This window comes from Cyrtonyx montezumae, unplaced genomic scaffold, assembly GCF_038088225.1.
Source record: "Cyrtonyx montezumae isolate F1298 unplaced genomic scaffold, pur_monq_1.0 scaffold_24, whole genome shotgun sequence".
Lineage (NCBI taxonomy): Eukaryota > Metazoa > Chordata > Aves > Galliformes > Odontophoridae > Cyrtonyx > Cyrtonyx montezumae.
This window is the reverse complement of record NW_027071981.1, coordinates 3,531,951-3,544,591: the sequence shown is the minus strand read 5'-3', so window position 1 is coordinate 3,544,591 and position 12,641 is coordinate 3,531,951. Positions and strand designations below refer to the sequence as shown.

Genomic DNA, 12,641 nt, shown 5'->3' with positions numbered 1-12,641 from the left:
CACATACCTCATGTCTCTGATCATAGTTCTTATACACATATACCGTAGGTAAAATATTAAGTCCATAGCCCTTTGTGTGGTCTGCAAAGCACTACTGATCTTCAAAGCTAGTTCTACCTATTAGAATCACAGATCACTGTCTGAACTGCCCCATTCTCCTGCCTCTTTGTGGTGCTGTTTCCAGAGCTGTGCAGAAACATCCCACATGAGCTTCTGGAGTGGTGATTTCTCTGTGCTGCCTTTAAGGAGAGGTAGCATCCTTCTGCTTCTGATATTGGTGTTCGGGAGTGCTTGGGAAGCACAGCATTGCTGCTTCTGGCTCCTCTGCCATTCTTATTGCAGAGTGAGTGTGGGAAGGGGCTAGTAGAGGACTCTCCAGCAGTCACAAGTCTGCCCAGTGACCCACCAAGAGTATAGGGTCTCTGCCCACATTAAATATTTTTTTTAGCAGTAAAACTGTCAATTTAATTGTTCCATTTACCTCAAGTTACCCAAACTGGTGTAAAGCAACTGTTTTAAGCTGGTTATGAAGGGGAATAAATGTATTTAAATGCAACTATTTTTTATACCTTCCACTCTCCAAGCCAGAGGTAAACTGGTGGGCAAGGACTGTGTGATAGACTTTACAGAGCTAGGAAGGGGAGACCCTCTCTGCTATCTCACCACTTACAGCTCTCCCTGTCCATACCAATTTTAAGGGGTTCTCAGAAGGTTGGTCTGTGTGTGCTAGAATGCAATTTTTACTCAAATTTTCTTCTCCAAATAGATTCAAATACATACCAGAAATGTCTGAAAGCATTACAAACTGTATGAACAATCTAAAGCTGTCCTCCTTACCCAGAAGCTCTTTTCTTGTAGCGAACAGGACACACAGGCAGAATCAATGCTGTGGGGAAATCTTCTCTACCTCTGAGACACCTCAGCCAGAAGTTTTATTTGAACTATATTCTAAGAAAGAGTTTGTGCAGAACATGTCCTCCTTGTACACCGGAGAACACTCATCTTCAGCACTGCACAGATGGAGTGCTCTCGCTTATGAGAAATTGAGTACTGCTCTGAGAATGCAAAAAGCAAGCAGTGCTTAGTTAAAATGTCTCAGAAGTTGTATTATCGCACGTATAAGTTTAAGAAACATTTTTTAACTTTCTCAGCAGCAGCAGTTAAAGAAAATCTGATCGATGTGAAGACCTTTTAATACAATTCAGTTTGATTTACTCAGAATTTTCTAATACTCTTTGCAAAGGTTACGTGCACTAAAAATAACTAGATTGAATCAATTTGTAAGCCCCTAATCCTTAAAAAGAGGAAGTGGTTTTCTCCTCATTATTCTTCATACTTAATTATTTTACATTATCAGTCACCATGGAAACACACAAATGTAATTCACTTACCTACCTAACAATTATTAGGACTAGATTTTACAAGTGTTTTCAACCTGTTTGAGACTGAATAAATATAGATTTTTCAATGGACAGAGAAATAACAATAAGAGCTGCCTTCTCCCTCGAGCTGTGCAGACAGTTGCCCTCATCCCATTGTTCTGTGCCGACGGCACTATAGCTCATGAGCAGTCTGCTTGTGGGCACTGAGCTTCTCCACCAGAACAGAGAAGGAACTTTATATATAAACCCTGCTGTAATGGAGGAGCATGTGCTGTGAAGTGCTGCTTGACAAAATGCTACTGCAGTCCTTCACTCTGGCTCCTTACTCTGCGTTGAGAGTTTGTTGAATCGGATCCTCACAGAGGTCATAGAACCACTAAGACTGGGAAAGTCCACTGAGGTCATCCAACCATCAAGGTTAGAGCGCTGGTGTGGCCAAATCAGTGCTGGTTATTTCAAAGAGCAGAGCAAGAATGCTGCAAGTGAGCGTATGGAATGACCATCTATTAGGGGAGGATTCATTTTAGTGCTTGGGGTACCCTGAGCCCTGGAGAATTGCCTGCGTTGTGCTTAATGTAAGGCTAGGTCAGTGAAGGTGAGCTCATTAGTCATGTGTCACCATTCAAATAAATATCTCCTGCTGATTTCTTTTTTTCTCGAGTGTAATCACATTCAGATATGTTATAAGTTACAGTGCTGCTTTTCTTTAGGATTCATTATATAGAATTTTATATCTTAGGAACGGCCAAGTGCCGGAGGAGCACCAGGCAGTTCTGCCACCACGAGCCTGCCCGTCTCAGGCACGGCTGGCTGCCAGGAGGTACAGGTGGCAATGAGCTCAGGCTGCACCTCTGCTGCAGCTGGCCAGCACACGAGGATCTGCAGGACACCGGGCAGCGGATCTGAGGCACTAGGAGGGGGGTAGCACGTTGCATCATAAATTGCTGCAGTAATTAACTTCCCTGCAGGAGTGTGGCAAGCGGGCAAGGAATTGTAATTCCCACAATTCCTGCATGAGGCTCCTCCTGGGCAGTGCAATTATATGCTTCCCCTTGCACAAAGCCAAGACTTAGGTCACTGTCCAGCACTAAGACGGAGCTCACATGAATTGCTGCACCATCCGACTGGTTGTGGAAGCGGTGTAAATTCTGAGTGCTGGCCTGTCCTAAAAGCAAAGTAGCAACTGGAGGAATATTCCCATTGAGGGAAAGCAGTTCAGCCCAGCAACACAGTCGCTCTTTGCCTCTATTGTTCCCTGCCCTCCAAACGGTTGTTGCTGCCTCTCCTTTGTTGTAGATGTGGAGAGAAAGGCAGTTCAGCCTTGCAGTGAATCCAGAGGAGGGCTAGGCTGAAAACATGAGGCTTTCTTACCTTTTTAGTTTCTCTTGAGTGACTTGTGCTTTAAAAACAAACAAAACAAAAAAAACAAGAAGTTTTTTTTGCGAGACTGCAATAAAAATGTGGGCTTTGCTCAAGTTGGTGATGCTGAGTCAGTCAGTTGGATGCTGACTAATTATCATGAATGATGACCCTAAGAGGGAGTCTGATATAAGACTAATGGAAGTGTTTAAAAAGTTTTCCTATTCCCAAGAACTGAGACGCTTCAGAAAATCAATTCATAGTTAAAGACTCATTCTCCAGCAGAGCGGGGCTTTTTCATTTCTCCTTGTTTGCTTTTATTACTTGAGAATGAGGAAAAACATACCGTTCTGAAAACAGCCTTTGGAGCTAATTGTGACGGAGGATTCACTGAACAGTGTGCTAAGTAGTGTGCTCTGACAGCAGGTGACTGAAGTTTGGCTGCAGGAACGCCAGAGGCTTGCTTGCACAAGTATCTTGTCATTGGCTCCGGAGCACTGAACCAATTAGCTTTTTATCCACCTCTTTGCATATAGCTGTGGAAAGCGTTATTGTCTTGTGATTATAGGGAAAACCCTTTTTAATCCATGATTTTGAAAACCTTCTTAATCCAACCTCTGGTGTAAACAATGGCTTTCTCTCTGAGGACATGGCAAATATACATAATGTATTACACAAAATAGCAGTAAATGAATGGCAGCTAAGACCACGACACTCTGTATGAAAATGTGGAGTATTTCTCTTTCAGTTTGGATGCATTAGAAGTGGTTGTCGCGTTAAAAAGCGAATGTATTACAGCGGTTTTTGTCCAAGCCCTGAATTTTTCCCTTTAAGTGAAGTTAGAATCTAACACAGTCAATCTGCGGGGTTTATCTGAGATTAGCATAGAGATGGTTTCTAAAGCACAGTTTCTGACAGAACAGCTACAACTGCCGTTATCTGGCAGCGCAGTATTATACAATATCCTGCACATCTGTCCTGCTTGGCAATAGTTAGCATAATGCTTGCTGTTTAATTAGGCTTTTTATCTTTGCATTTGTCTGAGAACATCTGAAGCCTTCCATGTTGCCTGTCACTAATTAGTTGACTAATTAAATAGTTAGTGCTTACTTGCTGATCACAGAGCTAGCATGGAATGAATGGTTTAGTGATCTTCATTGTTTCATACTATCTATCTTTGCCACATGAATTGATATACACGGGCTTCCTTTTGACTGCTGTTTTTTCATACCAAGGCAAACACTGAACAATGTTGCAGCCGACCATGTGTTCGGTGTCACTGGCCCCACATCCTTCAGATGTTGCTGCCTTTCATCATCTCTAGTGAATAGAGATCAAGTTGGGGCAGAGATGAATCCAATGGGTCATATCTTGCCTCGCTGGGGAGGCAGCATCACCGTGAGCTGTCGGGGTGACTGATACATAAACTAGGGGAGAGGATATGGATCCACTTCCTAACAGCTATTTGACATGTTTCTGCCAAAAAGTGACACTTGAATAGGATCAATATTTCATTATTTTGCATTTCATGTTATTATTAGAGTCACTTTTGAATTTTAGATGAGATTATTTCAACTTTCCGTGCTTGTTCTTTAAATGTCTGCAAAGATGCGTCCGAGCCCAAACTGTTCTTTCTCTCTTCCAACTTTGCAGTATTTGCAGATTTTATTTTTTTAATATTCATATGTGAATAATCACAGCTTCTTTTTGTATATTAAAACTGATCTTGGGAATAGTGTTTTTCTCATAAAAGGGATGCTTCAAGATTGCCATGAGCCAGAAGAATTTTTATAGTTATATTTAGCAGGCCCTGCCTGGTGACTGAGTGTGACATGGGCTTGGCTGTGTCACCACTGTGCCTGGTAACCTGATTACCTAGAGCAGCTCTGGCAGCTCTCTCATCAATGCACTCAAAGCAAATAAAGGAGCCCTGCGAGTGCAAACACCGCATTTACATTTCTCAGCTATTTGCTGTTGATAGAGATGTTATACTTTCTGTTCTGCTCGCATTATTTTTCTTGGTTCTGAAGTTTCCCAGCGTTGTTGCAGAGGTGGAGCTACCCAAACTTTCAGGTTGGAAATTAGGAAACCTTCCTTCTCAGAAAGTGGTGAGGCACAGCTGCCCAGGGAGTGCTGGGGTCACTGTCCCTGGCAGTGATGCAGAGCCGTGGGGATGTGGCACTGGAGGTCGTGGTCAGTAAGCATGGTGAGGGCGGGCTGGTAGAGATGGGCACTGCAAGGCTGTGTCTCTCTGAGCTGGTTTTGTTGGTGCTGCCATCTCAGAGAGGCAGCTGTGCTCACCAGGCTGCCAGGAGGCCTGGAGGTGCTGCCGGGCCCAGCTCCACAGCTGCTACGTGCAGATGTTGGAGACCAGTAAATCTGTGTCCCGATCCTTCCCGCACTGCCAGCTTTCTGTCAAGAGGATGTGGTGCTTTTTATGAGCTGCTTCTCATTCTGCATGCTCTTGCTGTCAGGAGGAGAAACATTGGTGCAGGTCTCAAGCCCATCAAATTCAAGGGGCTTTTCTCTTTTGACATACTTGGGAATGTTATTTCAACTATGTAGATTGCTGTAAAAGTAGCACCTTGTATTTAGTTCCATGAAAACTACAGCAAGATACAAAGAGCACACTAACAACAAATGGTAGAACAAATTTTCAGCACGAAACACTACTTTACAATGCAGTAACCACCATTAAAATGGGAGGCATTACTTTTGGAGCAGCTTGTAGATGAAGGCAACATTGCCAAATCTGCACCGATGGGTTAAATTTTTGAATTCCTTGGCAATTACATGGGCTAACATGGGATAAGTACAAGCTACACAAATAAAAAGAACTTAATTCCAACTTGAACCGTTGTTCAGTAATATTAAAAATGACATTAATGAGTTGGGATTTGCACTATAGGTGGTTTGCTGACATATTCACACAGGAGTGGAAGGACAGCAACACCTTAGCCACACTATTGTTTCACATCCCATTTTGTAGTATCACTGTGGAAAATGGTCTTGATGTCTCACCTGGATACATTTAATAATTAGAGGCTGTAACTACCAGGGCCATAATTGGATATCCCTCATTTTCTGTCTAGAAAGATAACTGCCTTGTCTTATGCTTTGGGCAAGATGAAACGCTGAAAATCAAGGAGTGAAATCTGAAGTTTTATTTAGGAAATTCTCAAGCAAATGTGATGGTTAGTGGTACTTGTATTTGGCCAAATTCAAAACCAATGTGTACTTGGGATGACAGTGTAATCTTGTAAACTTTGTAGCTGAGGATATTCCTGCATAGGTGTATATGATGTGTCTGGTTCAGGTATGCATCTTGACAAGGAAAGAGCTCTTCAAATTCTTCTGTTATGACATAAAACAATTCATAGTATTGGGGATAATAAACAAGATCCTGGAGTCACAACACAAGTTGTGTGAATGATCGTTTCCTAGCGGGCTTACTAAAAAAATCTGTAGTTGGCAGTTCTGACCAGTCTTCATTCAGCTTGTATTCACTGCAAAAATGCAGTTTGTGCAGTAAATGTGCAAGTAAGCAAGTACCCATGACTCAGTGTTAGATGTTATGTGCTTTAATCAGTTTGCATATTCCAAGGCTGGTATATTCCTTGCAAGTGCTGGCAAGATGCCATCTGGGAGAGGAGAGTTTAACAAGAAGTGGTTACAGAATGGAGCAGAGCTCAGCAGTAAAATTGCAAGGGTCAATCTGGGTTGAGAAGCAAAGTATGGAAAAGAATTAGTCTAACAAAGGAAAAAAAGACTCCGCTGAATTGCAGTTGAGAGCCACAATCACTAGAGAAGAATGGTGCAAAAAAGAATAGGAAGAGCTGAGCTGATGCAGGTGAGGACAGCAAAACCACTGCTGGGAAGTGAGAGGTGGTTAGGAAGATAAAAGCAGGATGGGAAAAGGGAGGTTGGGTTGCTCTGGGGAATGAGTTACGGTACAAATGGGAGTTTGAAAGAAGTAAGTGGAAAAGGCATATTTGGCAAAATTCAGGCAGAAATCAAGATGAGGAGGTGATTTAAAGATACCTAAACATGAGAAATTAATCAAAGAATTGAAATGCAGCAGAGTTTACCAAACAAAAGGTGGAAATCCCAGGGGCAACAGAAGCATTACAGTATAAGCCTTAAATGTGAAGGACAAAAACACCCACATCTGTTTAAGCTCATGATTGACATCCTTATGCAGTTCAGGTGAATGAACTTGAACCAGAAGTTAGAGAAAATAATCACTCTGGAAAAGAGAACATATAATAGGTATAGGAGGAGAAAAAATGTGTTTGTCTTCAAGATGATGCTTGCAGATTTTATGGAAGGTGCTTTGGGTTTGTGATAGTGAGTACCAGACTCCAAAAATAAGGAGGTGCTTCCAAATCCTGGTGGAATTAATCAGATGGGAAGTTTGTGGGGAGAGACCTGATGAGGAAAAGCAGCCAGCTGCAGAGAGAGAAATGCTCATGGCGTCACTGAAGGGCGATGCTCATGGGTCAAAGCAAAAATCATTTGGCTTTTTGAGGGGTTTCTTGAAACAAATGTGAGAAGTGGTGGTCAGGGCTTTCACAGCCTGGTCTTATAGGTTGCTTTCCTTTGGAATACCATCTCTTACACAGAAGATGGTCCGTACATTTTTGAAAAGTATTGCTCCATCTAAATTTAGGTATTTATTTATTTATTAAAGAGAATGTTATTTTGATATCAGGAGACAGTAATTGGGTCATGGCAAAACATATTGTTGAAGTGTTATTGGAAAAAAAAACAAACCAACTCTTCTAAAAAAATAAATTAATCTTGAAATGTTTCATAAATCAATGCAATATTCCCATTTATCTCTGCTTTAAATAATTATAAAGAGTACTTTTTGAAACTGAGATGGATGGTGTATTTCCAGTGTTGTGGTCCATCTTGGAATGGAAACCGTCCTGTTCTGGGAAGAAAAAAGGTGGGGATTTTCCTACTGAAGCAATCAACCAACTTATCTTTCCCCTGTGCAAAAAAGTTGATCACATGAAATGTGAGCTAATGACAGTGGGATTCACTTACTGTTTTATTTTTACCAGTGCCCTTCTTGACACGTCTGCCACTGATCTTTGGAGGAAGACTTATCACAAGCACAGCTCATAGGGAAACAAAAATGTGGAAAGCCAATTGCTGGACTCTCGCATTGAAAACTGTCCCAGCAAGGACCCTTCTTTCATTCAGCAAATTCATTCACAATCTTAACACTTTTTCCTAAGGCTGATCCAATGGAGAACTGGATTATCTTTGTTTACTTGTAATTAAGGAGGGATAACTTCTAGATGGACATCTGTTGGGCAGCAGTTAAGCTAAAACCACGTTCTGAGGTTTGTAATTGGTTCTTGAGAACAGAAGCTTTCAGTGATTGCTGCTGCAAACAGAAATCCCTTTCTGCTTCTGTTACTGACCTTCTCACCAGAAGCTGAACAACCAAGTAGTGTCCTATCAGCTGCAGAGCCTTCAGAACACTAGAACGGCATCATGTATCTTCATACAGGGAAACTCTTTTGCCATGTTATTTTCACATATCTTCCTACTTGATTTTGTGCTGATTCTTACTTGTCGGAGTTAAATGTAGGTGCCTAAAGAGTGAAAATAGAAAGGCAGAGTCTACTTTATTTCTGCCTGAGAAAGCAACATGGAAACATATTGCTTGTAAAAGTTACTCCTAAAGGAAATCTGTAGTACGAAACAACATATTCAACAAGAACGTTGGATATTTTTTTGCACTAAGCTGATTTTTTTTACTTGTAGCCTTGCAAAATGTGTTAGAAAATCATTTTGGTTTGGATATATCTGTTCTCCAAGTCACATCGGTGCTGATCTTCCCTTGAAAAATAAACAAAACCTAGTTTGGATAAAGTGTCGTGTTATTTGGGTCAAGGAGAGGTGCTGCCTATACCTGCCAACCACGGTGAGATGTGAGTTGGGCATGGTGAGTTTCTGTGCCCTGAACACCAAGTACTGCCTCTGGGTTTAGCATCACCTCCCATTTGGGGTTCCTCCTCCCCCCCAGAAATTCCAACAGCTCATTTGTGGTTGCAGAGCAAAATGGGAGAACTTCTCCGATTCAAAGTTTTGCTCATGCAAGAATTTCTCAACCTAATTATTTGTAGTGCTGAAAGCAGACTGTTTTTTATTATTTTTAGAGCTCTAGAGGTGCAGTGTGAAGTTCTCTGCTGCAGATTGAAGTTATAACATAACTATTTATTTGCTTTTGCCAAATATAAATTAATTAATACACCAAATAACATGCCGAATGTGAAACTGCTCAGAAATGAAGCATACAGGAGGTTAGTGCATGGAGTTACATATTTCAGTAGACAAAATAAGATCTTCCTGATGACAGGAAGATCTCGTTAAGAAGTGCCATGCTTAGTTTCAAATAAACCGAAGCACATAGGTTCAGGTAAACTGCTTCACCACACTTTATTTTCTGTTACAGAAGCTGACTGATTATTTGTGACAGTGAAGAGGTTAATGAAAGCAGTTAATTACTTAATTTATTCAGGCAGGTTTTAACCACCTAAATCTTTGTTGTTGCACCACGCACTCAAAAAAAGAGAACTCAGCAGGCCAAAAAATTCTGAAAACCTAGGCAGGAATATTTGAACCAATTTGCAAATGCTTGCAGCTACGTATATAAATGATGTGTACATAAATTTGGCATAAAAGTTTTTATTTGTTTGTTCCTTTGGTTGTGCTCACAATAAACTGGCAGTGCGATTTCATTTCAGGGATGAGGGTGTTTAGACTTGCTTTTGTAGCCATCCTCTAGAACTCTGCAATGAAACTCAATACCTTTTACTTATTTCCCTAGATACTCTAATCCCTCCCTGCTTTACCAGTATCTTTGAGCTGTTCTTCCTTTTGTATCCACAGCAACATGAATCCCTGCTGGAACTGCTTACTTTGAAAATGCAGGTGCGGTTGTTTAATGTTGCATTGGCTCAGGCTCTTCTCTTACAGACTTTTTCACCAAATGGGAAATGTGTACTTCTACCACACTTCATATCAACATATAAGTTTGAGGCATATAAGACATTTTTCTTTATATGCACTACCCATTTCTTAGAGCCTATGTTGTTTTTATATTATTAAATGAGTTCTTAGGTAGCAGTAGGGAACCAACAAGTCGATGGCCTGAGGAAAAGCATCCTCCTGCAGCCATCAGCAGCTCTGTGGGGTGATGATCCTCTGTCTGCATCAGAGCCCCTTGCTCTGGCAAATGTTGCAAGAGGTCCAAATGTTGGAAGAGGATTGTGGAAGTCCCTTGAAAAAATCAGTTTGGCTTCTACCTTCCCCTTGTAAGCTTGCTGCTGTGCCAACTGTTTCTCTCTGCTTGCTTCTGACCTCTATGATGTGCATTGTAGTGCCACAGGACAAGTGACAAAGCCAAGATGACAGGATGTTCTGAGCTGGAAGGGACCTGCAAGGATCATCCAGCTCCTGGCTCCACACAGAACCACCCCAAATTCAAACACTGTGGCTGAGAGTGTTGTCCAAATGCTTCTTGAACTGCAGCAGGCTTGGTTCTGCAACTGTCTGTGGATCACTTCTGGTGACTCCAAGCTGAGATCCTGCTCCCAGAGATGCACTGTGCCTGTTCTTGGAGCACAGGCAGCATCAGATGCCAGCTCTGGCTTCCTCTGTTCAGCTTCTAACATCAGCACACCCTTTTGATAGCTTTAATCCAATTTTCTTTGTGTCTTGATTTTCTTCAGTGTAAATGAGGAATCAAAGATATCACTCGTGTCATCACAGTATTCTAATGAGTTGCTAATCAACATTTTGATGCCTACAGGATTTAATTCTAGTCTGCCATTCATTAATGTTTGGGGCATATGGGAATGCTGTGGGAGTGCTGAGATAGCAGTAAATAGTAAATTATACAAAGTGAAAGCTCAGAATTGAAGCCTCACAACTGATGGGGAAGAACTGACCAAACACCATACAACCTGGAAATAATGGATGACTTCATATGACTGCGTATGGACTAGATAAAGGTAGAGCTTCTGGCATAAGAAGAATATAGTATGTGATCAGATCAATAAAGTGCGTCATAGTGCAGTCATGCAAAAGAGGTACATTGTTGTTGCCTGGAACCTTTCATTCTGCTATTTTTCCAATGCTTGCTTGCAACATTCTCATCCTAAATAGTGTTAACATAATTTAAACTTAATCTTAGTATAGCAGGTGGATTTGGGGACCTATTGGCAAGAGGGCATGCAGTATGTAGAGAAACAGTTTCAGCTCTGTGCTGGAAAGAACCTTCAGTGGTAGAAGAATATCTGGGATGTTTGTGTACTGTTATAGCCTTTTTCTTTGTGATTACACATAAACTAAACAGCAAGCAGTCGTACTATTTAGGTGTGCACAGTGTATTGCAATTGCTAGCATTTGCAGCCAACTAGAAGTGTTCCATGAGTGTAAATGGCATGCTGCACGCCTTGAATTCAGCTTAATGTAAACTTCTAAGACCACTGTGTATCATGCAGCCAAGAGAATGTGGCCATAAACGAAGAGCAAATTCTATTTACACCCACCTCTGCAGGGTGACCTTAATTTAAATGAGAATCAGGCCCATAATCTGTATAAATATATGCACCCTGTTACATTAAGGTTATTTATTACACTGCACTTGGCCTGAGTACGCGTGGAGATTTACCATAGATAATCCATAATCCAGAATTAAACTATTAATATGCATTTTGACAGTGGCAGCCATAACCTCAAAATTCCTTGGTTTAAGTATGACCTTTAACTTTGTTTGAATATATTTTTTAAATGTATGAATAACAAATTAACAGTGGTTGATAAAAAACATTCTGATTCCTTTGTACCATTTGCATCAATCCACTCTTAACTTACACAAAGCCTCGAAGATTAGAAGGCTTAATCACTCATAATATTTATTTGTTTTTAAATGTCAGATCACATTTAGTTCAACATACTGTCAGTCTCGCTACCCCCCCCACCCTCTGGTGTTAATGAAACTACAGTGGAAACTCTTTGTTTTGTTCTTCTTGACTGTATTTCTGCATGGTTCCAAAGCATGTTCTTTAATTCTGTTAAGCAGAATGTTTGAAATTAGTGATACTCACCAGGCTGAGCAATGGATTTCATTTTTCTTTATTAAAAGTTTAGTTTTCCCATAGCCAACTTTCCTCGGATTCAGGCATGAGATGAAAAGCAAGAGACTTCCTGAGCAGATGTGTTCAGAGGGGAGGCAAAGGAAAATGGAAGTGGCAAGGGCCATATTCTTGTCCTGTATGACCCAATAAAGCTGAAGAGGAGGGACAGAAGTCATCTGTACTTAGTAGTGAACAACCCAGTTATCTCAGAGTGGCATTCAGCTGTAGCTATTTGAAATTTTGGCTGCTCAACAAAAGTGGGGCTGGGAGACATTGGCACGAGCTGCCCATGGGGGTGGGGGAGTCACTGTCCCCAGAGGTGTTCCAGAGCTGTGGAGATGTGGCACTGAAGGACATGGTTGGTGGGCACGGTGGGGATGGGTTGCAGTTGGACTAGATGATCTTAGTGGTTTTTCCAACCTTAATGATCCTATGATTCAAAAATGATGTGTCTGCACCATCTGAGGACACTTAGACTGCATCACAGAATCACAGTCCCTTCTCTGCAGCCTCATGGCACAGCATCAGACATGGAGCACCACAGTGTGATTAACACTGTGGTTACTGACAAGGCTTTTCTACTTGTATCCTAACAAAACAAGGAGAAACACGATTTGAGTCAGTCTTGTGTGTTCTGTTTCCGGGACACCATATTCTGGCATTTGAGCTAAGACTTGGTGGTCTTGCAATAACTACTGTAGTCCTGGGAAGGTTAGTCCTGCATAACGTCTTAGGAAAG

General features: G+C 41.4%; 1 protein-coding gene across 1 annotated transcript in view; it reads left to right on the top strand.

Moving 5' to 3' along the window:
* CFAP61 (cilia and flagella associated protein 61) overlaps positions 1-12,641 on the top strand; it is an 85,011-nt gene that overhangs the window by 45,583 nt on the left and 26,787 nt on the right. The window lies entirely within an intron of this gene.